The 27,520-nt window shown below is 39.0% G+C and overlaps 1 pseudogene; it reads right to left on the bottom strand.

Moving 5' to 3' along the window:
- Positions 1–22,103: 22,103 nt before the first annotated feature.
- LOC148023323 (uncharacterized) lies at positions 22,104–26,316 on the bottom strand (annotated as a pseudogene).
- Between the last annotated feature and the right edge of the window lie 1,204 nt (positions 26,317–27,520).

The following is a 27,520-nucleotide window of genomic DNA, read 5'->3' as shown; positions in this document are numbered from 1 at the left end:
TTTTCTTCTTCTTTGCTAAGCCCTAGCTTCCTTTGGCACATAACTCCACCACCATGCCCGCTAGCACATGCCACCTCATGTGGAGACTTGTGAGAAGTTGGAATGGCATGCAAACAAGCAATATAATCATACCAAGTGCATGTAATACTTGACATTACATATTGCTGCAACCATAGAAACATAAGCACTAGTGCTCGGTTCTATCTTTTACCTAATAACACTTCTTCTTCATGTTTTGATCTTTCTTGCGATTAGCATCCACCCCGCTAGCTTTGGGAGATCCCATGCTACTAATAGATTGACCAAGGATACCCACGTGACTGATGGTATCTCTGCTAGAAGGAAAGAATATGGAATACAGCAAAAAGGATGACCTATATTACTATGCATAATGAATACAATAAAAATGTAACGAATGTCTTTGGCAAAAAGAAATGTCCAAACTTTGGAGCCTAGTATTTCTCAAGGCTACCCATTCACGTGCTCTAGCTATAGTAAGAGAGAATCCCTACCTCCCAAAATGTGAGCCCGAATAAAATGCACCCTATTATCAAGTTCGATGATCACCTCATCATCCTAAGTAAGGCTTGAGCTCCAAAGCGTTCCAAATACCCACCATCGATAATTGGAACCATATTATACATAGTGGGTTTAGGCCTTTAGCCTCTTCTAGGCACCCATCACCTAGGACCAACCCCTCTAGAGCAACAATTAGAGTAACCCTCTGCATAGGTTTGCTTGTTTGGAGTAGCAATCTCATTATCACCACATATGGAATCTGCACATCACAAAAAGTGAGCAATAAAGGAACAACAATCATAAAACATCATACAACATGGCAATGAACTCAATCATCTATATACAACATGAAAACAACAATCAAGCACCATGAAGGTCTCATGCACTAAGCAATGCATGCCTCGTGGGTCCTAGAATCTATCTTCCAGGCCAAGATACTCTTAACTAACCGGTCTCTCTAAATCTAACAAGTCTACCCTCAACCCTAAAGTCAATATCAAAAAGAAGAAAAAGGATAGATTCTCATCCTTGGGATAGTATTGCAAGGACCATCAATCTTTGCATATATGGGTCTACTCACATTGGTCAAGGGCCCTTTTATCGCTACTCTTGAATAGTACCCTCCAAGCCTATGGAAACACATCCATTCTAGCACAAAAATATATACATATACTCTATATGTTTCCCCCACATTTATACATATGTATATGCCATCATACCCACATGCATTTGTATATACTAATATATACATATACTATACATATATACATACACTACTAGAGGATCTTTATCTATCGATGCTAGCTTTTGATGGTAAGCCCTGATATCAAAATAGGCATCGTAAAATAGCATGAAAATTACCATGGAAATAAGAGTGGAAATAGGCATGGAAATTATCGTTGAAATATGTGTGGGAATTACCGTCCAAAAAAGCATAAAAAGGCGTCAAAATTTCATTGTTCCACTCGCTCAAAAAGTTCAATATAATTCCATTCAAGCTCTTTAGCAACTCACAGAGTCAAAACCAGGAATTCTATAGGCAATATGGCATTCACACTGAAAACCAAGTCATATGGTGTTGATCCAATGATTGTTTTGTATGCGGTTTTATACACCCATAGAACATAGTGAAGCTTTTGATCTCAATCTATTCTTGACCCTTCCATAATTTTGGTAAGAGCCATACAGAGCATCTTATTAGTATGCTCCGGCTTTGCCATTAGCTTGAGGAGCGGACCTAATGATCATGAATTATTTAAGAAGAAATTCAATGACTTCATTCACAAAATGTACCCCTTGATTGCTTATGATCTCGATTGACAAGCCATATTTGATAGAGATATGCTCATATAGGAATTTAGCAGAAGTTCGAGCATCATTTTTTTCTTGTTCTTTGGTTTCAACCCACTTCATGAGATAATCAATTGTCACAATTATGTATTGTGCATGTGTGTGGCGAGCAGGTGGCCCCACATCTCTTGACATATTCGTTTGAATCTCTAAACAAAGTAGCCCTCACAACAATTACTTTTACCATGGTGTCATTGGAAAAGTGTCCTATATTTCCCGAATGTGCATGGCCAATAACTTTGAAGTAATCTACCTCATTTACACATAACCTTAAATTTCCATTGTTTCCCCTTTTGTAGAGTTGTTATCCTACGAGTACATAGTTTGAGGCTTCAACCTCTATGGATTTTTTCTATGTCTTGGGCATTTTATGTCTTCTTTTAAATATTGCACAATGAAATCCCTCCATTTAGGTGTGGGTGAGATCGAGAATAAAGTGGCATATACAATAGGAATAAATCATAGACAATTCTTGGACTTTTTAAGATATTATTTAGTGTGTGAGCATAGTGTTGGCCATCAAAGGTCTTTCATTATCACTCTTTTAGCCATGCATTGACTATCAATGTGTTAGTTACTCGTGCTTGTATGTGCATTGGCTAAAACTATTTTATACTCATCTAGACTAATGCATATTCTTTGGATGCCATTCTGTGGCCAATTTGTAGATTTATCTTGAGATAAGTGTGTAAGACTTACAATGTTCTATCATCTTGAACTTATCCCTAGTAGGTGGTGATGAATGAATTGGTTCTAGGGTAAGAATTTGAATGATAGGCTCAACCCATCTTGGAGTAGCCTCCACCATGAATAAAGCTCAATCTAGTAAATCATCATCCACTCTAATGATTCCCTTGAAGTGATCCTAGAAAGGTGATATGCACGTTGATGCATCTTCCCTTATTTTATCGCCGCTGTAAAGTCAATTTCTAAGAACATCACAAACCATCTCACTATTTTGCCCATGGCACATGGCTTGTTGATGAGATAGAGTAAGGCTTGATGGACGTCAATGAGGAAGAAAAATTTATTTGCAAGCAAATAATGTAAAAAATTCTCGATAGCATAAATCCTTATTAATCCTTCTATTTATATTATGGTGTAGTGTTTTTTAGCACTATTAAGTTCTCTAGTAGCATAGGACACATGAAAATCCATACTATTCTCACTCCATTGATGAGCTTAATATACACCCTATAGGGAAAGTTCAGGCATCAATATGTATGTGGAGAATTGTGTCCCAATCAGGAGCTTTAAGGATTGGTGCTGATATCAAAGCCTACTTGAGCTTCTCAAAAGCTTGCTGTTTTATGCTCATTTTCTAACTAGGAGGACAATGGAAAACGCTCGTTTTGATATAGCAATCTCTATGACACCAATACCAAATTATCAATACCAAGAGGGACCATAGCGACGAGTGACAGTCGGAGGCCACACTAGGTTATCAATCTAGGTGTATCTACTAGGCTATGCAGATCTAAACCACCAGTAATGCTCACAAGGTGCTAAGGACGATGCACTAAGTAGGGACACTCAAGTCAACACCTAATGCATGGACATGGTTTCTAACACTACCTGGACACTCACTAAATTGTTAGACTCACCTAATGCAAAGTAATCACTGTTTTAACATGCAATCAAAGCTACGAGCTCTCGCTTAGATTTGCTAAGATTGGAAGCTATGAACTATGATCTCTACACATGGGTAGGTGGTGCTCCATGGTCTAAGGAAGCTAACCCTATGATCCCATCCAAATCCAGCAGTGTTTCAGTACCCAAAACTACCCCTGACATAATTGCTTATCACACATTTTTGTGTCAAATTAGTGATGACTAATGATAGATCCCTAATCTATATACTAATAGGATCCTACAAGTGAAATATGGCAGGAAAGAGTTTCCTATAAGCGGCTATGGCCTCTCATAGTTCTCACATACGCACGACACATACGATGCATGCAGTCAACTGAAATCATGCATAGAGCACATCAACACGTAGACAACACATAGGAGTACACACATGTGAAAGCATTACAAGAAATTCTTGAAAACCCATTTGTGCATAGCAACAAGCAATGGAAATATCGACACATTCTCTTTGAAGAGCTTTCTTTATTCTTGTATAAAAAAAGTGTCATTTACATGTCCACTAGGTGACTAATATGCCCAAACCAGTGACCAAAATCTATTGTCTGAAACCATCTCTCCTAAGCTCTTTATATACAATTTGGAAACCGACTCGGTCCCAATATATTTACAATAGATGGTTCTTTACAAAATGTAATCGGCAATGCTGATCCCGCAAAAATAGTACTCCATCCAAAATTTGGCGAAACACTCCCCCCACCTCCCGTCCTCGGACACGATACATCCAAGGTCTTCAAAAAGCTGTTGGCGATGAGTAGTTAGCTGTGTCTTCATTGGCTTTAGCTGAAGGGTCCCCTTGACAGTGCATATCCTATGGCTCTTCAGATTTGTTCTTGGCGTTGTTATTCTTCTTGCCTGCGCAGGACAGCCTGGTGAATTGGGTTGCCCGTTTTTGCATCTTTTTAGGCCACATATCTCAGCGTGGGTTCTTTAGGGCTCGAAAACTTGTAGTCCTGACTTGATGAATCTCGTCTCACGAACATCTCTTCTTCAAAAGTTTGCATATAGTAACTTGGAAAACATTGGCACCTTGCATAGAAGCCCATGATTTGGTTCCTAGAGGGCCCCTTGTTTAGATCAAAAGTGAGGGATTATTTACCCTCTAGCATATGTTCCCACGGTCTATTATTAGGTAACTCTTTAATAAATGTCTCAGTACATAGAATAAGCAAGTGGGCTATTTTTACTAGCATTCTACAGGCTAGATCTGGTATGCCCTCGTACATATTTATTGCGTGCTATAAGGTAGATAAAAAATACTTACAAGAATAGAATCTATTTGCCTTGGGTAGAAGAGGGAAGTTCAAAAAATCTTGATGTTGCTTTATAATAAGCTCATACTATGACCATGTGTACCATCTCTTCACGGGGCAGAAGGTTGGATCTATTCGGTAGGCCCTCTAACCATTGGCATATTCCAGCATGGCCACATTGTGCTTGATAATCCAAGACATCCACCATAGCAGTTGGTTGGCTAGAGGCATGTCTCCATTGATCTCTTCATCTTTTAATGGCTTGTATCCTCAAAGCTCTTCCAACCTGCACTTTGGCATGAGCTTTTTCATGTGCATCTCTTGCTCCAACTTTAGCAAGATGAGAGGCATGGTAGTCTAGTTATGAGTGCTATAGAGATCATCCACATTTTTGAATTTGAGCTTCGCTATCTCTATAATCTTCAGCTCCAAGTGCAGTTCTTCGATCTTTTGCATATCTACCTTCTGTATCAATCTGTCTTTTTAGTCTTTTGATGAGCTCCTTTGTATAGCTCCCTTGAGGCTCTGAGGTGGTTGTTCTTCTACCGATCCCAAGTCTGGAATGGACTCTTCATGATGCGTGGGTAGGGATGACATCCTCTCTTCCTCAGGTGAAGCCACATAGTCACACGTAACATATTCAGCGCCACTGGAATGGCCGCCTGGATTGTTACTTTTGTTGGTCGTAGGGCTGCTTGTTCTCTCTATTCTTTAAGCATCTTCTGTTCCTTTTGAGAGCTAGCCACTATTTGTGCACCTTTGTCAGCTAACTACTTCCTGAGCTCTAGCATCTATCTTTGAAGGTCCTCTTTTTCCCTCTACATCTGCTTAATTTTGTTATCCTGAGTAGGAGCTATTCGAGGCATGATCGATAGACTCATCAGCTCTTGAAGTTGACTTTGTGTCATTTGGATGTTGCGAAGAGCTATTTGATGAGTTGCCTTCAGGTTTGTCAGCTCAATGCTCTCCAGTCTCCATTCTTCCTTCATCGTCTCACATGCCCTTTTCCACCCAACTGGCAGCTTCTTCTATTTTTGCAAGGTGAGTGACTTGAAGCTCCTTCAACAACCTCTATTGCTCTTCATTTGCAGCTTTTACTTTTTCTACTTCTGTCCTCACTAGCACCGCATCGATCTCAACAGTGGATTTTAACTTAGACTGTTGAGTATATGCTTCCTGCATGTTCTATACTTGTTGATGAAGACATTGGATCCAAGCCTGCATATTAAAATTGAAATCTTTGCTTGACGAGGCTTGGGCCATCATCAGTTGTTCTTTGGCCCCCACTGTTGGTCCTTTTTGCCTTGCTTCAACCACTATCACCCTTGGAAGCATCATTCATCTTTCTGGGACAAGCTCTAGTACCGCTTCTATGGTGGTGGCCAGCATCAACTGTCACTTCTTGTATCACCATTGTTGGATCTATCGAGGCCTTACTCACTGTCCTTGGCATCGCTACATCTTGAATTGCCACTGTTTCTTCACTCATAGATTGAGGGCTCTGAGGAGGAGTAGGATGTGGGTCTCTTTGCGAGGTAACCTCCTCGTTGACCTCGAAATCTAGTAGCTCAGCTAAAAGGGTCATGTGCTCTGGACGGATTTGATCGAGAGAGTCCATTGGCACTTCCAGGGGAGGAATCACTGTGGGCTCTTGCCTCCTATCATTCCGGTTCATCGTCCTTGAGGATCTTGGTCCCCCAATTGCCTTTAGTGGCCCTACCATGTTTGAGTACATTTGTAAAAACATATGCTAGATGAGCATCGAGATGAGTGTACTTTTATGGCTTATAAAAATGGAAGTGTTGTTGATGGATTTGTAGCGCGAGCTTAATCCTGTCATCCCTTAGCTCATCAACATACACACTTCCGCGCAGCTTGCTTGTTTTGAAGGTTGTCTACCTTTCTCTCTGATTCAGCTTCATGGAGCTGGTCTCATAATTTCCCTCTTGTAGCTTCAAAGCTTTGACTATTGTCTCAGCGCGGTGAGGTTCACCATGACCTGCTCTCGATCTTTGTTGGCCAATGTGCAGTTGCCATCCTCTTCCAAGGTGCTGATCAACTCATCCTCTTTTGGCATCCACTTCACAAGGCTTCATTTGAAAATATTCTTCAAAGCCTATCTGTTCATATAATCTTCTGCACTTAGGGGAGATCTATAAGCGATGCATACTTTTAGTCGGGCACATGACACTTCTTTCTACACTGTCCTCTCCCAAGAATCTTGCTTTCATCGCGCATAAGTGTTGCTTGCTGCCAACACTTCTTAATCTACATAGCATTTCTATATAATCTCTTTGTGGTACAGGGTGAATGGCTCTGATGTGTTCTTTTTGGTGACCACTTATTGCTTCCTCTTGTGGTAGACTGTGGATCTGGAGGTAGGCTTGCTTGGAGTATCCATTCTGGAAACAAAGCAATTCGCAGTGTTTATTAGTATTCTTTTAAAAATCACATTGATGCGATGAAGAGTGCACTGAATTAGTGAATTAGTTAGTTAATTTCTAATGCAAAATTCCCAATCCAGCACTTCTCTTGATTGCTAAACATTATTCTATCGAAAAATGCTTAAGGATACAAAAATCTATAAATTGCTCATAACTTGATCTGTAGGAGTCCATTCTTGATAATTTTGACATGTATGGGACCCTAGAGGCCTAAGACTTACTGCTATGGTATCAGAAAAGGCAAATGATGAGTGGTGACACATACGCGTATGTGTCAAAAGTACTCCTTTTGACAAATGAATGACACAAAGTTGTTGTCCTTGATGTCCTAGTACTAACCATGCTTGCCCCCTGTTGAAATGATCAGTTTTGCAATGCCCCAAAGTTGAAATCTGGTGGTGCTGTCGGAGACATGGAGCAAATATGGCCTTTCCCTATGATTAGATGATCAATGCAAGATGTAAATGCATATTTGTGAACTTCTAGGTGTATACTTCACTGCTATCACCTCAAAATTTTGCCCAATTCTACCCTCTTGACACATACGCATATGTGTCAAAAGTGTTGATTTTGAAGATTTGACTTCATGGGTGTGTTGCCTATGCCATGTGGATGCCTTCTATGCTAGCCCAATAAAAAATGAACACTTGGAAGACCCCCATGCACTGATTCTGGTGTTTGCAGTGTCTTTGAGCGTATTCTGGCCTAATTTGGCTTTTGAGGTATTAGAACAAGGGGCTTTTTGGAAATTTCACTTCCCAAGGGTGCATCTATACTAGGGCAACCCTCCCATGTACTTGCGTGTCAAATGTGACCATTGATATGTGAATAGAACCATATCTAGTGTTTCAGAGTCCCTAACTAAATCTGGCCCTGATCTCCCCATCTGTGAAGGTTTTGAGAAAGGGGAATACATATTCTGGATGTCCATGCCATTGGGAAGGAGGCTATGTCATCAGTTTCTCCATCCGAGTTGCTTTGACACATACACGTATGTGTCAAAAGTGGTCAGATGGTGCTTTGTCCTACTTGAAGCCCACGCCCATTTCAAATTGGTTCATTTTTTAAGCCCTTAAGGTTAGCTCTGGTGTTTTTTGCAGTTTTCCTGTTTTTGGCCCTATTTTGTCAGTTTTGGGTGTCTAGGTCTGTGGTTAATGTGTGTAGCATGTTCCCAAACGATACACAAACATGTGTACACAGTTTGTTTACATACGTAATGTGTGTAGAGCCGCTAAACTCTCCTACCGTGTCTCTCTAACTTCGTGCACTCTCTGTGTGCTCTCTGCTCACAGCAGCTTTGAAGTGTAGTAGGACTGAATGTGCTCTATATAGTATATATAAGCTCTGTATGATTGGTCTCAGCGATTAGTAGAGTAGGTAAAGAGAACAGAAGCTCTGAAAAATCAGGCAGCTCTCTTTGTAAGCTCTCTCCTCAAAGACTAAGTACTTGACAATGAATAGTAGTTTTGCTAATATGTGCTCGAGCTCTTAGAAGACTTACCTCATGTCCCCAATTTTACCTCACCGATAGGTTAGTTGACATTCAATGCCCCTATTTTGGCTATATGCGCTCCCTCTGAATCCTGATCTATAGCTCTAGATCTGAAGGTTAAGCGATATGCTTAAACTACTTTCTGTAGCTTTGTCACCGAACTGTGTTTTATCAATTTGGTCGCGATCTATGTGCGATCTCGCGTTGACCTGCTTTTTTTATTTTTGAGTTTTCTTTTAATTTTTATGGATTTTTAAAGATAAATAGTCAAAAAAATAGCATAATTTCTAGTAATTAGCCTATTAGACATAAATTGAAACTTCCAAGCCTATAATTATGTTCAATAGATGCATGTCAACACCGTAATTTTTCATAGCCATCGGACCCTGTTTGGGTCCTTTTTGCTCATAATTACATGCTGCGTTTTGGGCATAATTTGGCTTGCTTTGAAAAGAAATAAAAGCAAATATTAATTATTTACAATAAAGCACAATTATCATTACAATTTGAAAGTACATCAAAGCAAAAATAGCAACAACTTGGCCACATGCTTGATGAACTAGCCTCATGCTCAAGACATTCTCTCTATATAACTCACGCACCCATCTCACGATTTACCTGTCTCGCACTCGTGCTCCCACCACCTAATCGAAGCACTATGTGTGACGACCCGCTTTAGGCTTAGGAGTGTGTAATGGTCGAAAAGATCTGTGCCTATGCAAGGCCATGTAGTGTGACCCTATTCATGCTTTTGAACAGATATGTAATTGGAAAGACATGCTGTGCGAGAAAGACGATCATGCGACAATGTGTTCCATGGGCTTTCATTAACGAGGATTTCTAAGCTAGTTGTTGATCTGTCGAAGACAAATTCACTGCTTTGTGCCTTCTTATGGTTCTTGGAATTGTGGCTAGCTTTTCGTAGCCTTATTATGTTCTTACCAATTCCAACCATTTTTCTGGGTCTGACGAGAACCCAAACAACTTGAGTTATAAGTCCAAAGCTCTAAAGCACATGTGTTTGTCGGCTTTTGTAACCTCTTTTGTCAATTAATGTACATGTTTTGATGGTTTGAAGATTGCTTTATGCTTTGGTTGCCATACCATCTTGGATTTCTTGCATTCTGGTTGTATCTCTGATGGCTTTGGCAATGAACCCTTTGGTTTCCGATCCTGTTGTACCTGTTTTGTATATCCTAGAGAATATACCTGCGTTTGATTACTCTCGTCTGTTATCTTTTTGCCCCAGACTTGTCCAGATTATCGTAGATGTTTGGATCAATTTCTCCTTGTTGTCAATTCGATCTATTTTGTCTTGCTTGTTAAGGACGCTTTAAGTTGTTCTTTGGGCACCTATGCCATGCCTCCACAAGTGCGAAAGACCTTTGTTTTTGGCACCCATTGTCCTTCTTGTGCACTCGTCTTTGACTGAAGGCTCCTTCTTGAAGATCAACCTTTTCCACAAGCGTCCGAGGACTTGTTTAGCTTTTCCCATGGGTTGAGAAGCTTTGCTTTTGGGGATCCATCTGTATGTAGATCATGGTTGTCCTATTATCAATGACTTCTTTACCCATTTCTTGGTTACTTGGGTTTGCCACTTTGGGGAAGAACCTTTTTGGGCTTTGGTCCATTTGAAGGATCTTTCTTGTACCTTGCTGTTTTGTTTTCTGTGGTAGACTTTTCACCTGCGTTTGTTGGTGTAGGCGTGGACAGCTCTTCACCTTTTCGAACCCACCTCTGTGTGGTTTTTCTTTGACTCTTGTTGGTTCGTAGTGGTGCTGATGGCGATATTTGTGGTGCTTTTGCTTTAGGATTTTCCTGTATGGGAAGAGAGTCCACTTGGGAGTGCTCCTTTGTGTTAGCAATCTCTTTGACTGCGACTGCATAAGCTTCATCTGGCTCCCTTAGCGATACCCACAAACTGTTTGTCGGCACTCTGAAAATGAATCAATCTTTTTCCCCAATTGGAGAAGCAGTTGTGTTTTCATTGCCATATCCTTCCTAGTATAATTGGAACGTCCTGTATTCCAACTTGGGTGACAAAGAACTTATCCCCGCAAATTAGTTCACTGACATACAACAATGAATCACATACTCCATGCACTTTGGTCGCATGAACTGTGAAAGCTTTAAACATCGCTTTAGTTTCTTTGAGGCTCACATTCATTAACTTCTGGAGCAATTCATAGGAGATGGTGTTTCCATCTACTCCAGAATCAATAAACGCATAAGTTTGTATTCTTTCAATGCCAATTTGTACAGCAATGAATGGTAGAGGTGTCTCATCATGTGATGTTTCAAGTTCGCCCTCCTCAACCACAGTAAACTTATTCTGCTTAGAGACTCCATTTGCTAACGGAATCACTCCTCTCAACTTGTTCGTTCTAGCTCGTTCTTTGGCCTCTTCTTGAGCCATATCTACCACAAGTTTCTTCTTCTCTTGTCGCCACTTGGCATTATGCAATCTGTCCAATTCCGCTTGTGTGAAACGGAGTGTAATATTTCTTAATACGACATCCATTGATCCAATTGGGCATTTCTTCTCTATCCAAGGTTGATAATCTAACTGCCCCACTTGAAGATAGTCTTGAGATCACATACGGACCTCGTCCTCTCTTAGTGACTTTGGCTTAAAATTGTTTAAGAGTATAAACCAGAACAAGATCGCCTAGTTTAAAATCTTTGTTGATGATGTGACTATCGTGGAACTTCTTCTACTATCTTTTCAATGCATACATCCCTCCTACCACGGCCAGTTTAGTTTCATCAAGTCTTCCAAGTCTCATAGACAGTTCATGTCTAGTCCAATTCAAATCCTTGGCCACTCGTAAAGTAGGAATTAGAAATTCCATGGGAAGTATTGCTTCGAGGCCGTACATCATGTTAAATGGTGTTGTTTCGATCGCCGTTTTGTAGGCTACTGTATATGCCCATATGGCTGAATGTAGCTTCAACTCCCAATAACTCTTTGATCCACTTACAATCTTTGTCAATACAGCTCTAAGTATATTGTTGGTGCTTTCAACTTGGCCATTGGCTTACGGGTGATAAAATGCCAAGCTTCTTGTGAATCACCATGAATTCACTTAGTAGATTTTCAATTACTTTGTTCAAGAAATGCGAACCTCGATCACTCATAATCTCAATTGGTAGACCGTATCTTGTGAACACATATTCATGCAAGAACTTTGCTGTGGTGTGGGCATCATTCTTCTACGTAGCCTTAGCTTCTACCTACTTCACTACATAGTGTGTCGCAACAATGATGTACTGAGCATGTGTGTGAGCTACTGGGGGGTCTATTGGTCCTACAAAATCAATGCCCCATTTGGCAAATGCTTGTGCTCCCATCATTGGTCTCAAAGGCATCTCATCTCTTCGTATTGGTGCCTTATATCTTTGACATTCGTCACATCGTTTCATGTATTCATTGGAATCACGGAAAACGGTTGGCCACCATAATTCGGAGTGCATTATTGCTTTAGCTGTCACATCTGCTAAGAAATGACCTCCCGAGATACTTGAATTAGCATAGTAAAGCACTCTCAAGTATTCATTTTATGTCACGCATATTCTCAACATACCGTCTTTTCCTTTGTAATAGAGTTGGTTGGCAATGATACAGAAATCTTGAGCCTGTTTTTGTAGGTATCATTGCCGTAACTTACTCATTTTCTCTGGGAAGACGTTAGTAGACAAGAATTCTACTAATGACTCTGCCCATTTCGGTGTGATAGTAGACATTTGAAAGAGAGTGACGCAATTCAATTCCACAGGGCTTGGCCCCATCTAGCATGAGCATTCTCTAACAAAGTTATACACATCTCTTTTCATGGTAGGCCAGTAGTAGATGCCCATTCGGTCTATTCTTTTGAAGGTTTATTCAGGAGCCACATGAATGTTTCCTATTGCTATGTGAGCTTGCTCCAGATACGAAACAACTTCCTCTCTTTCTATGCAAAGTCTAAGAACTTTATCTCTCCCTTGTTTGTACAATCTACCTACGATCATCGAAAAATGTCGTGTCTGCTAGATTAATGTGAGATTGATTTCCAATGAGATCGTGGGGCGTAAGGTACCAATAGTCAGCATTGGCACAAATGCTCTACTCCACTCCGAAATCATCTCTACATTAAACACCACCTATTTTTTGATGTGCTATTGCTAGAAGTTCCTTTGGGAAAGATTCATAAAATTTGAGAAGCTAGAGGATTAGTTCGATCTGAGAAGCCTTTATTGGGTTTAGGTTCTTGGTTAAAGTTCCTGTCAGGGTCCTAAGAGTTGTGAACATTCAAAAGATTTAGGTTTGAGGGTTGACGTAGATTAGGGTTTGGCGGACAATCTCTAGCACAATGTCTGGGATCAAGACAATTAAGGCACAAATCCTCTCTGAAGACCTTCTCTTTAAGGAAAATAGGTAGCTAACTTATCTCCCATTGAGGATATCAAGACATAGTTGAAGAAGAATTATCAGAATAGGGCGTATGTAGTAGAGTAAATCAACAAATTTTTGGATTGTGCTAAAGGAAATTGTGCATTAGGGGAACTTTGAGGTCATTTTTTTGCCCTGTAAGAAATACTAGAGAGAGAAAATAAAATGGAAATAAAGAAATAGAAAGTTCCAATAACATCATATTTTTAGAGGGGTAAATCCTTGAATTTTTACTAGTGAGATCCTTGGTTTGTCAGCTTTTCGGCCATTTAATGCTCTCTCTAAATTCAAAACATCAAAGATCTTGTGTCACATCAAAACATTCCAAGATCTTTTTCCCTCCTCTCTCGAAATTCAAACTTTCCTCTCTCTCTCTCTCTCTCTCTCTCTCTCTCTCTCTCTCTCTCTCTCCTTCTTTGCTCCCCATGAGATTTTTAAAATTTCACCTATTCAGCCCATCTTCTTCTTTGTTCTCTCAAACCTACAAACTTGCTATTAGTATGGTGGAAAGAGAAGAGAACTCTAGCAAAAGGGCCCTTTATCGTCTTCACATTGAGCTAGAAAGAGAATATGAGCCTCTTCATAAAAGGAGTAAAGTTTATACTGTCCCAAGGTCTGCACTACATACCTTGCCATTGCAATAGAGGAAGAATTTAGATTAATGGACAGATGGTGGCTTGTATCCCATAGATCCTATTAGAAAAACTAGCCCCCCATATTTTAATAGTTCATCATTGATGCGGTTTGTTGGCGATGGTTATGGTGGGCTTCTTGGCTATACACAGAATCTTACAGCCGAGAGATATATCTTAAGATTGGAAAGTCACTTGCTAAATTAATAGAAGGACTCATTGTGTCAACAACTTGTAGAGTGCAAGGAGAAGATTATGGGTCTTGAGAAAAGCTTGAATATAGAAAGGAGAAAACAAACAAAGCTTGGATATCAACAAAGGCAAAGAAGACTCAAGAATATAGAGAATCTAAAGCGTGGAGGTGGAGGTTGTAGTAAACAGATACAAGCAGTAAGGTAAGGAAATTTCTCTCTTCATGGTTTAAATAGATTATTGTATTTAATTTTGGTGGTTCTTTTTAGGTCAATATTTTTGTTTCTGATGTAGTATTTATGTTGTTCTTTGTAGGTTATTACTCCAACCATATAAGGAATAGAAAGACGTGCTTAGAGCATCACAACACTATAGTGATGTCCTTCCTCCAATGCTAGTTGGGAATATAATGGAGGAGAAATGTTCAAGAAGGCAAAGAAGCAGTGTCTGAATACTTTCTTGAAAAGTTCTTGTTTGGAGCCAGGGGAAGTCCAAAGAACTGAAGGAGAAGAAGCTGAAAGCCTCTTTGTTGCCAAAGTCATCATCAATTAGATAGGTTCGTCAATCTATTAATAATAAGGTTATGGAGATGCTTGGGAAGCCCTTCCATATCACAGATACTTATGTTGGTAAGAAAAAAGACCTTAAATTTGATGAATTCAATAATATATTCTTTGATCTTATTACTTTACAAAGAGCTATGATTAAATTTAATGACCTTTCCCATGAAAAGGCCAATGGGGTTGCAAAGTTTGTGATCAAGCTAAATGAGTCTGAGATTCTGAAGTCTAGAAAGCTTGAAAGGGTTTCAATAACTCTTATGAACAGAGCTCTTTTAATAGAAGGTGATTTATTCTTGAAAAAGGATCCAAAGCACTTTAGTGTTCGGTCAAAGCAACATATTTGGTGGCTTGGGGCTTTTGAGGTGGATTCTGAGGATTTCAACATACTGCATTGGGATTTCCATCACACTACTATACCACAGGTTATCAAAGTCTAGCAAGAAGGAGAAGAATTGTATGTTGAGGGTTTTGGGAGATACAAGGTGGAGTGGCATATGGAAGGTGATTTAAAGACTTTGAAATGTATGTATAATGTGTCAAAGGGGGAAAATGTTTGTACTATATGTCTGCAGCAGCAGCACCTGGGGAATGTAAGTCTTCAAATTGGATCAAAACCCATTGACAAACATGTAAAGGACAATGGGCTCCAAGCAATTCTTGATATTCCTCTTACACATGTTCATATATGCACATTACATGCCCTTTGTAGGGTTATAGAAAAGCTAGTGCATCTCTATATAGGCTTTGCATGGAAGCTCCAACCATTATCTACTAGACAAGAGGCCATTAAAAAAGTTGTGGGCACCCATGCCATGTCCCTGCAAGTGCGAAAGACCTTTGTTTTTGGCACCCATTGTCCTTCTTGTGCTCTTTTCTTCGATTGAAAGCCCTCCCTTGAAGAGCAGTGTTTCTTACAAGCGTTTAACGTTATTTCTGGGTGGAGAAGCTTTCCCTTTGGGGATCCACACATATGTAGATCCAGGTTGTGTGTTGATTAATGAATTTCTCATCCATTTCTTCATTACTATGCTTTGGCTTTATGAAAGAACCTTTCTGAGCCTTGATCCGTTCAGAGGCTCTTTCTTGTACTTTACCCTTTTGTTCTATTTAGTAAATGCTATTCCTAGAAAGCCCTCTATTGGTGTTGTGAAGGCAAGGAGATTTCTAGGATTCCATGGAGAAATAGGAAAGATTAGCTCAAGAACAGGTGGATCCAACATTAAGTGGAATCAGTGGAAATCACTACACAATGCAATAAAAGATCATGGTGATGATGGCCAGGCCCGTAATAGGAAGGGAGCAGTGTGGAAGGCATTAGACACAATATTTTTCTTCTGCGATAAGAAATTTTGGTAAGAGGGGGACCTGTCTGAGTATAAGAGGTAGCTCAATAAGTTCAAAAAATCCATGATAGAAGCATGGAGTGGTCAGCACTTTACACACTACATGAGATGTATTTTCCTACTTTACCTTTGATTACTTATAAAAGGAATAATTTCAATTTTATTTTATGATTCAATCAAGTGACTCCATGCTTCTTCCTAATCTTACTCCCTAGTTTATAGCATATACTTTACAATCATACTCCCTGGTTTGTGAAAGAATATGGAAGTTTATCTATCTAGTCAACTCAAGGCATGGAGAAGTCCCATTATCAAGAAAGATCCAGATATTTCAGACACACAATACATGGTGGTGGAAAAAACAAAGCAAAAAATCTATTAGAAGTCTTCCAATGGTTTTACAGACAATACTGGCATAAAACAAAGTCAAAGGAGGCCAAAGTGTTATATGAGAGCTCAGATACAACAAGGACTATACAAATTTACTGAAAATAGACAAAGAGCATATAGGAGGTTAGATGCAAGAGAAAAGTTTTTACAATGGCTTGAAACTAAGCAAAGGATTGGCAAAAGATGGACTTCAAGGCAGAGCTTGACTTGATGATGGATTTCCTTGCTCTTCTTTGGTGTTGTCTTTAATCTCCCACTCTATCGGTCCTCTGCACTTCAAAAGCTCTTGTTTCCTATATCGCACCAGATTTTTCATATTCTTTGCACTACCTATATGTGCAAGGACATATGCACCTAGAGTAGCATAGTATGCTGCCCTAGAGGCTACAACACCAGGCATATAGCCAAAGACCCTAATAGCCTCCTGCTTCTCTACAAGTATTATTTTTTCCACTCCCCTATGGAAGGGTTGAGATCCAACAACCCTTGAGAGGGCCTTCAAAGCTAGAAATGGAACTCCTGGATTTGTGCTAAATTTATTGTGGTAAATTATAAGTGTATATGTATTTATGTCACCTATGTAGTGACCCAAGCTTTGATTTCTGCCTGTGCCATGGGCCTTGAACCTTTTGCTCTCCCCAAGAACTTATTTGGGTCTTCAATGTCAATCTACAAAAATAAAAATCTTAATTTAGATACTTTGTTTCAATCCTTCATGTGAAAAAATATCAAATACAAACTTATACCTGTGGATTTTCATCATTTTCTATCAGCTCAGTTGAGTGAAGATTTATTGAGTTCTTTGGTTGAGTCTCTTGTGGCACTATTTCCTGAGCATTTTCAAATCCCATATCTTGAATATTTGTCTCCTTTGAATTTCTTGAAATTCCTCTTCTAATGGAAGGCCTTTGCTTTCATAAGCCACACAAAGATCTGTGAAATATTGCCCTACTGTAGCTTTGTCCAATAAAATTATCACCTTGGGTATCCAATGTAGAGATGGGATCTATTGAACTATCTATAAAGCCTCTATCATTTTGGCCCCACTTTGCAATGATGGCTAAACAATAGTCTTCCCTCAATTCATAAAGATGTATGTCATTGAGCAGGACATAATCTTTGTTGTTGATTCTGTAGCTTGGAAATGTTGGAATAGGCTTCAAAGGGTTTTCCAAGTCAATATCATCATCATTGATATTCTGCTCAAATTATGGGTCTTGAATTTTGCAATATCAAAAACCCTCCAAGTTCTCCTCTCTTCCTATTCCTTTTGAAACTCCTCAGCTGCATCATCAACCTCCTGTGCCTCAACATCAGCTGTCTCTACCTCTCCCTTTGCTTCAGATTTGGGAAGACTCTCTGATATCAATTGAAAGAATACAAGAAGTGCCATATTCCTTTCTAGAATCTGGTAATTACCATTGACATGCCACTCACATTTCTCCAATATCCTCTTGAAATCATTTTCAAGGAGATTCCACTTGTGGGGACAGGAAGATGACTTAGAGATATAGCTTGCCTCAACAACATCTGAGAAGTGGACATAATTGTGAACCCTATGATCCCTTGTGAAGAGGAGAAATACCTCTAACAAATCCATGAACCTATTTGAAAGGGATTGAAGGAGAGAATTGAGGTCCATTGGTGTGTTGAACATCTGGCTTATACTTGACAATTTAGATACATTTCCAGTACTCATAAGAAATTCAAAAACTTTGATCTCTGGAGCATCTTCAACATCCTCAACCTCTAGATCTGCAAATGAGAGCTTCCTCTTACTCATCCTTGTAAATCTTGAGGAAAGGTAGATATCATTGAGCTGCACGAAAATGGAAGGGAAGGTAAAAAGAGGTATATGAGGAATTCGAATAGCTCAACAATGGTAAAAATATATATGCTATAAGAGGTGTAATTGGAATACGTAAGGATTATGGGCATGAAATCTTGGAAAAGGTCTTAGTAGTTAACTATTGATGAGTTGCGCGAAAATAGAAGGGAATCTCAAAAAAGCTATATGAAGAATTCACGCAGCTCAACAATGGTAAAAAAATATGCTTTAAGGGTTGTAATTGGAATACTGAAGGCTAATGGGCATGAAATCTTGGGTGTAATTGGAATACTGAAAGCTAATGGGCATGAAATCTTGGTAGTTAACTATTGATGGGCCACGCAAAAATAGAAGGGAAGCTCAAAAAAGCTATTTGAAGAATTCCCGCAGCTCGTCAATAGAGATTCATATGCCTAAAAGTCCAGGAGGTGTATGTGTGTGTGTGTGGAGTGTTATTGTGGATGAAAATGGGCAAGATATGAATGATGCAGAATGTGAAGTGTCATCATAAAATCCTTTTCCTTTTTATAGGTGAGAAATGTGACCGTTGCCTCACACATGTGTAGCACATTTCCCAAGGCGCCACATGTGTGAGGCAACGGTCACATTTCTCACCTATAAAAAGGTGAGGAGAAGGGCAGTATTACTTTATATTCTCTCCATTCCAACCCATACCTTCCTATTTCGAATTCCATTTTCTTGCCTATACACATACATTGCACACACACCTATTGATGAGCTACACGATTTTAGAAGGACACTCCCCCCACCTTCTCCATTGAATTCGGGCAGCTCATCAACATATCCTGATTCACACTTATTGCCAAGCAAGTCCAACTCACACCCTCTAAAAACCATACTATTTCTCATTGATGAGCTACGCGAATTAAGAAGGACACTCCACCCTTGTTCACTATTGAATTCGCACAGCTCATCAAGTGTCTGTTTTTCACCCTCATTGCTTAGCAAGGCCCATATTCAACCTATTCCCCACCCCACACCCACTAAATAACATATTTTTGCCCATTCATGAGCTACACGAATTTAGAAGAAGGCTCGCCATTTGCTTTACACAGATTTAGCACTGCTCATCAATGGAAATCTTTCTTCCCCAAGGCTAAGCTTTGCCACTTACATTGCTATTCTTTACCTCCTTTGCTTTTAGATATATTCTTTCACATTGATAAGGTGTGCAAATTAGGAAGGGAACCTCTATCTCCTTGTGAACTGATTTCGCATAGCTCATCAACACTTCTTTGCTATGGCTAGAACCAAGCAAACTGCAAGGAAGGAAAAGGTTGACCCTAGAGGCATACTAGCCAAGATATACAAGGGTTAGAGCCAAGAAAGGAAGAAGCCACCCATGACAAAGCGAAAGTTCAAACAGTATGTCACCTCCCTTAGAGAGATAAGGAGGGCAGTGAAAGCATTGAACCTTGCAATACCAAGGCTACCTTTCCAAAGGCTATGTAGGCAGATCTGTGACCAGAGGAGTATTTCCATGAGATGGCAGAGATCAGCCCTTGATTGTCTCCAGGAGGCAGCTGAAGATTTCATCATTGAGTTTTTCCAGGACTCTTACATTTGAGTTGCCCATGCTCACAGAGTCACTCTCATGGATAAGGACATGGTTGCCCTTAGAAGACTGATGTATAGATTTAGTAAATTTCTTAAGCCCGTACCATTCAGGGATGAAAAGACCTTCAACATATTGAATATACCTCCATGGAGGAAACCAAAGCCAGAGGATAAAAAATCCAATGAGGAGGAGGTCAAGTACAAAGATGAGGAAGGGGGACATAAGAGGCAAACCTAAGCAGGATGCAAGGAGGCGGATGGAAGAAGAGAGAAAGGCAATGGAGGAGAGTGAAGAGCAACTAGCCTACCCGGAGCAGGAAATGAAGGTACTTTTCACCAAAGTTGATGCAGATGGATTCCTTGTAGTTGCCTTCCCTCCAGATGACATTGTGAAGAGAGAGGACTACATTGTCTTGGACCATGAGTGCCTGACACTACTTAGGGACATCAAGAGGGAGATAAATGACACCATTGTGCTAGCATCATTGAGGTAGGAGAAGTCTTATGCTAAATATTTTTTATTCTTTTATTTCACAATATCAAAATCCCATCTTATTTGAATGTCTATGTTCTTGAAGGGTAATGATGCATAGTTTCCAGCTGGGAGTGCAACAAAAGGTGGAGGTTATTGATCCCTCCATATCAGTGTATCTCAGGAGGATGGACATTGAGGTTGCTTCATTTAAGCACTGGGTGGCCAAAATTGATATGGAGACCCTTGAAGTGGTCTTACTACCCTATAATGAAGGGTAAGTCCTTTTAACCAGAGCTTCTGTAATTACAAGATTGATATAGATTTTCCAAAAGCCATTGGAGTCTAACATTTACAACTAATAATGATTTACGAAAGCCATTGGACTCTCATTATCATAGACATAGTTGACAAGAAATGTTTTTATCTCAATTCTATGAGAGGATCACATGGTATAGCAAAACTGTAAGCAATTTCATAAAACCTTCACTATGGTTACCTGAAATACTACATTAGGTCAACCACTAATTTCTAATACATTGATTGTTTTGTTTTGTATAGATGTGCAATGAGATTCATGTAGCTTCTGAAGAGTTGTCCACCAATGCCTCCAATCTTATCTACAGTTGAGTATCACCAAATCAAGGTACCTTGATCTCTTAGTTATGTTATACAATCATGGTTTTCTGCCTTTCTTAAGAGTAGTCTAATTTCTCCTTATTCATGTAGTGTCCAATCCTATCTGACTCCCACTCATGTGGATGGAGGGTTGTTATAAATGCTGAGAGGATGATTAAGTTCATTTATGACAATGAACAAAAGAATATAAAAGTGTTTTGTATAGATGTGCAATGAGATTCATGCAGCTTCTGGAGAGTTGTCCAGCAATGCCTCCAATCTTATCTACAGTTGAGCATCACCAAATCAAGGTACCTTGATCTCTTAGTTATGTTATACAATCATGGTTTTCTGCCTTTCTTAAGAGTAGTCTAATTTCTCCTTATTCATGCATTGTCCAATTCAATCTGACTCCCACTCATGTGGATGGAGGGAGGGTTGTTATAAATGTTGAGAGGATGATTAAGTTCATTTATGACAATGAATAGAAGAATATAAAAGTGAGTATTTCAATCCACCTCTTTTGTAATGCAAAAAAATTCTACACTTATTTTTACAACCCTCTTACTTTCTAACTCCCTTTTCTTGTTTTGGCCAGTTTTCCTTGGATTGTTACAATGATACACAAGTCTGGCTTGTAAGAGCTAGAATCATTGTAACAATGGTTGTGAATAATTTTCCTCTACAAGAGTGAAAAGAAGAGAAAAAACCTTCTAAGAAAAGAAAGAGTAAAAGAGAAGGGACGACAGGGACCTCCAAGGAGCAGGATGAGAAGGAGAAGGTCCCTACTCCTAAGAAGCCAAGGACTCCAAGGAAATCCAGAAAGGCTAGAGAGGAGAAAGTGGAGGAGCAGAAGGAGGAGAAGGAGGAGGAGTAGAAGGAGAAAGAAGAAGCAGAAAGAGAAAGAAGAGGAGAAGGAGAAGGAGAAAGAAGAGGAGGAGGAGAAAGAAGAGGTGAAAGAGAAAGAAGAGAAGAAGAAGGAGAATGAAGAGAAGGAGGAGGACAAAGAAGAGAAGGAGGAGGAGAAAGAAGAGAAGAAGGAAGAGAAAGAAGCGGAGAAGAAAGAAGAGAAGGAGGAGGACAAAGAAGAGGAGAGGGAAGAGAAGGAGGAGGACAAAGAAGAGGAGGAGGAGAAGAAACAACAACAGGAGGAGAAGAAAGAGAAGGAGGAGAAGGATAAGAAGGTGAAGCAAAAGAAGAAAGCAAGAAAGGCATAAGAGAGAACACCACCAAGCACCCCTTCAAAGCCAATACCTGCCTCTACCAGGATGAGTCCAAGACACAAGAAATAGATTGACTCTTCTCATTAAAAAAATACTTTGTACATCCATTTTCCCTTTTGGGTTACATTTAGGTGGAAGTTTTTTGTATATCTCTAGCATTTTGTAAATCCTTGATAGTAATCTCCAGCAACCTTCTTAATCCGAGATATGTAATCTCCTACAGAAAAGGCAAACAAAAGTTTACACTTGTAAATATAATTCAAAGTAATTTGATATGTAAGTCTTTGAAGAAATCAATCTGATTATGTTTTCATGTTTCTTTTACCTAATTACTTAAACAACAGCATTTTGGATGTCTTTGCATCTTATATTCCTTTCACTCCTTTTAGAGACCTGCAAAGAGTGTAAAGTAAGAAGATATGCATGCTAGTATGAAATGTTAAGAACATTAATGTTAGTGTCAAACAAACTTGCCTTTTTGTCATCCACTTTGAAAGAAAATGACTTTGGCAATTCAATTTCTTCATTTAGAAGATTCTGTCTCACTTGTTGCAATGTACACATGGCCCTTATCTTTAAAATAGTGATAACTTCATTGTTGAGCCACAAATCAAGATCAATGACTGGATTCACGCCAAAATCTTCCATGTCTTGGTCTAGAGGGATTAGGACACCACCCACATGGTGCCATCTACTATAATAAAATGTCAAAATGAAGTTTTGTGTAGCAACCATATATTTGCAAGAAATTGACTCTTCATGCACCTTACATGTGATTCCACTAACTACTTTTGTGTCCCAGCCTTCATCAACAAACTGAAGAACATTTTTTGCTTGTAAGCTTCTCACTGAGAACAAATTTTTACACCTTCTAGCTTGCATATTAGAGAAGAAGTCTACAAACACAAGGATAGGCATGAAGAGGACAATTTTGCTCTGTTTACTAGCAATATTAGGTTTCATACATCTCTGAAGTTCATTGAATAGCTTACATCTATAGCATTCACTTGTGCTAGAATTTGGTAAAGGCCACTCCTCACACCCAAAATTAGGAAGTGGAAGCTTGGTCAGAGAACCCCATGATCCTTGTGAGTTAGGAGAGACATAGAAATGGTCATAAAAGAACACACCATTCTCTACAAGGGACCCTCTTGTTCTTCCTTTATCTCCAACAGAGGCATGAAAAACATCAATAATATCAACAATACACTCCACTAGCTGCCATTCCTCTAAGTTGGAGGGATATAAATCTACAAAATCAAAAGCTAAATGCTATAAATCTATAAAATCATAAATCTAACTTTAGTTTTAACATGCAAAGAGAACTTATAGTTAGGCCTGTGTAAAGGAAGATCCCAGGTATTTGGTTGAAGATGGTATGCATAAAAACATGTTGTACCAGCACCTCTTTGATTGTCTTCATGTTTGAGCCGTGTCTAAAATCCTTCACTCTTCCTTTCCAACACGAAATGAATGGATTGGTGGTTACCTGTTTCTTTCTCCTATTTTGTTGCATAGTTATCCAACTACCCTTAGCTATGGTAATAGGAATCCATCTACCCTCCTGCATATCAAATGTATTATATGTGGATATATATTCAATGGAGGTACTAGGACGTTTAGATCTGGCATAGTTTTCTATAGCCAAAAAATGAAGAAGAAGAATGAGCAAGAGAAGGAGAAGGGGGAACAACAAAATTCAAAATGGCGAGAAAGAGGGGGGGGGGCGCTTTTGGCTCTAATGAAAGTAGGTGGCCTCGTGAAGAGAGAAGGCTGAGCTCGACATTTGTCATGATGGTTTGGGGGTGAAAAAGGAAGAGCTAGATGAGAAAAAAGGTGAGCTTCTGACATGAAAAAGACCCTTTCACGAATTTGCCCCTAAATAAAATTAGCAAAAGAAATGCACTTCTTATTTTCAAAAAGAAAGATTCCATAGCGTAAGCTCTCCTCTCATTGGCTAAGAGCACTCTCTCTCTACACGCTAAAAGGCAAAAAAATGACCTCAAAGTTCCCCTAATGATTTGGAGGGATATTATCATCACTTCCTCATCTTATTGCAATATGCACCTCCAAGAATGACTTAAGAAGTCAAGGTGGCTAGATTCATTATAGCTTTGAACCCTCCATTGAATTCTCATTTGCAATCTCTTTGATTGGCTACTTTCATAGACGTATTGGATGGTGGGAAGCCAATGGAGTAAGAAGTGAATTTAACCAAGAAGTGCAAGGAGGAACCTCTACCAAATTGGGATGTTAAGTGGAATCATTCCAGCTTCAAATCTAATCCTCAATGGAAGATAAGTTAGCTACCTATTTTCCTTAAAGAGAAGGCCTTCAGAGAGAATTTGTGCCTTAATTGTCTTAATCCAAGACATTGTGCTCAAGATTTTCCTCCATACCCTAATCTACGTCAACCCTCAAACCTAAATCCTTCAAATGTTCACAACTCTTGGGACCCTAACAAGAACTTTAACCAAGAACCTAACCCCAATAAAGGCTTCTCAGATCAAACTAATCCTCTAGCTTCTAGAATTTTATGAATCTTTCCCAAAGGAACTTCTAGCAATAGCACATAAAAAAATAGGTGGATTTAGAGGACCGCAAGGAGCATTCAAGGGTAATGAAAATTAGTCTAATGTTGGATCTCAAATAGTGAGATATAATCCTAAAGCAAATCAAGGTGACAAATCTAAGGCTCAAGTGAATCAATTCATTACAAGAGAAGAAGGACATAGAGATCAAGCTAGCTTATGTCTATTTCAATATTGAACACCAAGGAGCAAATCAATATTATAGGTGTTAAGACGCCTCAGTTCCAAATTTCATAATTTTCCAACTCTTCTAAATAATTTCCCTAATAAATTTATTCCTAAAAGCTCATTAAATTAGAAAATTCTCTATACTCTTAATTCACAAATTAAGGGGAAAATTATCCTAGGTTATACTAAGTGAGAGGAAGTGATTAACAAATCCTCTTAGCTTAATTAAGTGTTTAGTTAATTTCCCCATAAATTCTATGTTATTTTTTCACTAATTTTAGAATTTTAAATTCCATAATTACACATCTATTTATCTTCTCCTAGTCCCCTACTCAATTTTCTAAAGTAACTCTTTAATTAGATTTCCCGAAATTTCATCATTATAACGACACTACCTTCTCAATTAAAAATAAAATTAAGCACTTTTTCTATATATATATATATATATATATATATAATCCATGTAAAGAGGAGTGAATATTTATGTTATATATATATATATATATATATATATAATCCATGTAAAGAGGAGTGAATATTTATGTTTCTAGAGTAAAGAATCTCTAGTTTGAATAAATAAAAGAGAAAAATTACATATTCTACTAGCAAAAAATGATAAATTACGTTTTCCTACTAGCAAAAATGATTAAATAGAGGTTGCCAAACAAGATTTCTCTTCCATATGGGTTAGGCAATGATGTAGGTAGGGGGTCTTTATATATCCTCTAGGGGGCCAGGTGACTATGTAGGGCTTATTTTAGCCTCTAGAGGGTCAGGTGACTATGTAGGGCTCATTTTAGCAACAAGAGGTGTCTCTCTTCTTGTAGTTCTTTGTTTGATTGGCTGAGAATGTGCTAAAAATGTGTTTTACCCCTCTTTTGAGGACTTGCTAAATTTCTTACATTCCCTCTTCTCCATTGGGTGCTCCTGGAGTGGAAAGTTTTCACATTCTTTCCTTTCGTGCTAATTCCACTTACATTCTTTCTCCTTATCCACAATAGTTTGGAAGAGAAACTTTCATTTCTTACTCAAATTCGGGTATGACAACCTTCCAAGAGCGAAAAACTCCAAGGAGGTAATTTCTGAGTAAGAAAATTCATACTATTAAATTTGCATAGTCCTCTAGGAAACTCTAAGTTCACTAACTTTGAAAGGGACAAGATCCCTCAAGTACGCACAAACTTACCCAAGATTGCACAAAGATCAAGTATAACAATTGAAATCTCCATGCATAGGGTGTAACATAGGGTAAAGATCAAATAAAAGCATCAACACAAGAATGGGTTCAATCTCCCCCTCCAAATGGCGGCACCCTTTCCATCTTGAGTATTTATATATTAAAGGGTGCCCTTTGTGCCAAAACTAGGGTGCACGACATGGGGCTTCTTTATTTACAAGAAGGAGCTTTTATCCCAAAAGCAAGCTCCTATTTTTATTGTATGTCTTATCTGTTTATCTCAAGGCTATTTACAACTGCACCCTCTTAGGGTATTTATTTACAAGTGACTATTAACCATAGTCATAATAAAAATCTGGGTAATCTCGGCCGCTAGTAAGCCGTCCAAAATGTGTTCCCGCCATCGGCCGATCCTGCCCTTCACTTCATTATCACTCTCTCCAACCTATAGTTGTCCATCACACACAATTAGTATTCAATACACCAACAACAAACAGTAAATCGATCAATTCAATCTAGCTATCCATAAGAGTATAGCGCCCATTAACCATGGATGTTACACACTAGGAGGGTACGGACACCCCTAACATCCCTCCTACCCAGGATAGCAACTGTCCTCAGTTGCTTCACTCACAACTATCTAGTGTGTGATTATAAGAGTCCAGAAGTTTGGGATAAGTACGGAAAACGTTTAGGGAAACTATTTAGCATCTTCTCTAGGATGGTTCTTAAAAGTCACAAGATAATGGTTATACACAGAACCAACACGTGTGGTGGTAGTCTCATGGTCTACTATAGCATCAGGGAGTAGTTGTTCCTCTTGATCCACCAATTGAGGAGCTTCATCATATATAGGATGAGATGGAATAGTACCCTTAAAAGGTTTCAAGAGACTAATATGAAAAGAATTATGTATCTTCCAATGATTAGGCAATTCAAGATGATATGCAACATCATTAATTTTGTGAATGACTTTGAAAGGTCCATAAACTCGTGGTGCTAGCTTCACAAAGGGGTTAGTGTCAACACTTTTGATACAACAATTTTGAATGTGAAGCATCACATAATCTCCTATCTTAAAAAGATAAGGCTTCCTGTGCTTATTAGCTTGACGAGTAAACAATTCTTGTGAGTGGGAAATGGCAGCACGAACATTAGCATAAATTTTATCAAAATCAACAGTTAAATTGTCAGCAACAGCACGAATAGTATTTGATAATCGTGTAATAGGTGTAGGGAGTGTGTGACCATATACTATTTCAAAAGGTGCTTTTCTAGTAGCAGAATGAGTGGTGTTATTGTATGCAAATCGCAAAATGTGTATGTAGTCATCCCACCTTTTTGGTTGTGTATGAACATAAGCTTTGAGAAAATCAATGATTGTGCGATTAGTGATCTCACTCTGACCATTGGATTGTGGATGGAATGTAGTAGAATAGTCTAAGGTAGTACCTAGATTAGAGAATAAAGTTTGCCAAAATGCACTACAAAACGTGGAATCTCTATCAGATACTATTACCTTAGGTAACCCATGGTGAGTGAACACATGCTTCAAAAATAAGTTAGCGGCTTGAGGTGCGGACAATTTGTTATTACAAGGAATGAAAT

This window comes from Lygodium microphyllum, chromosome 16 (genome assembly GCF_053477565.2).
Source record: "Lygodium microphyllum isolate KBCC chromosome 16, Lygodium_microphyllum_v1.1.10, whole genome shotgun sequence".
Classification (NCBI taxonomy): domain Eukaryota; kingdom Viridiplantae; phylum Streptophyta; class Polypodiopsida; order Schizaeales; family Lygodiaceae; genus Lygodium; species Lygodium microphyllum.
The sequence above is the reverse complement of the archived record's forward strand: the minus strand, read 5'-3'. Positions and strand labels throughout refer to the sequence as shown.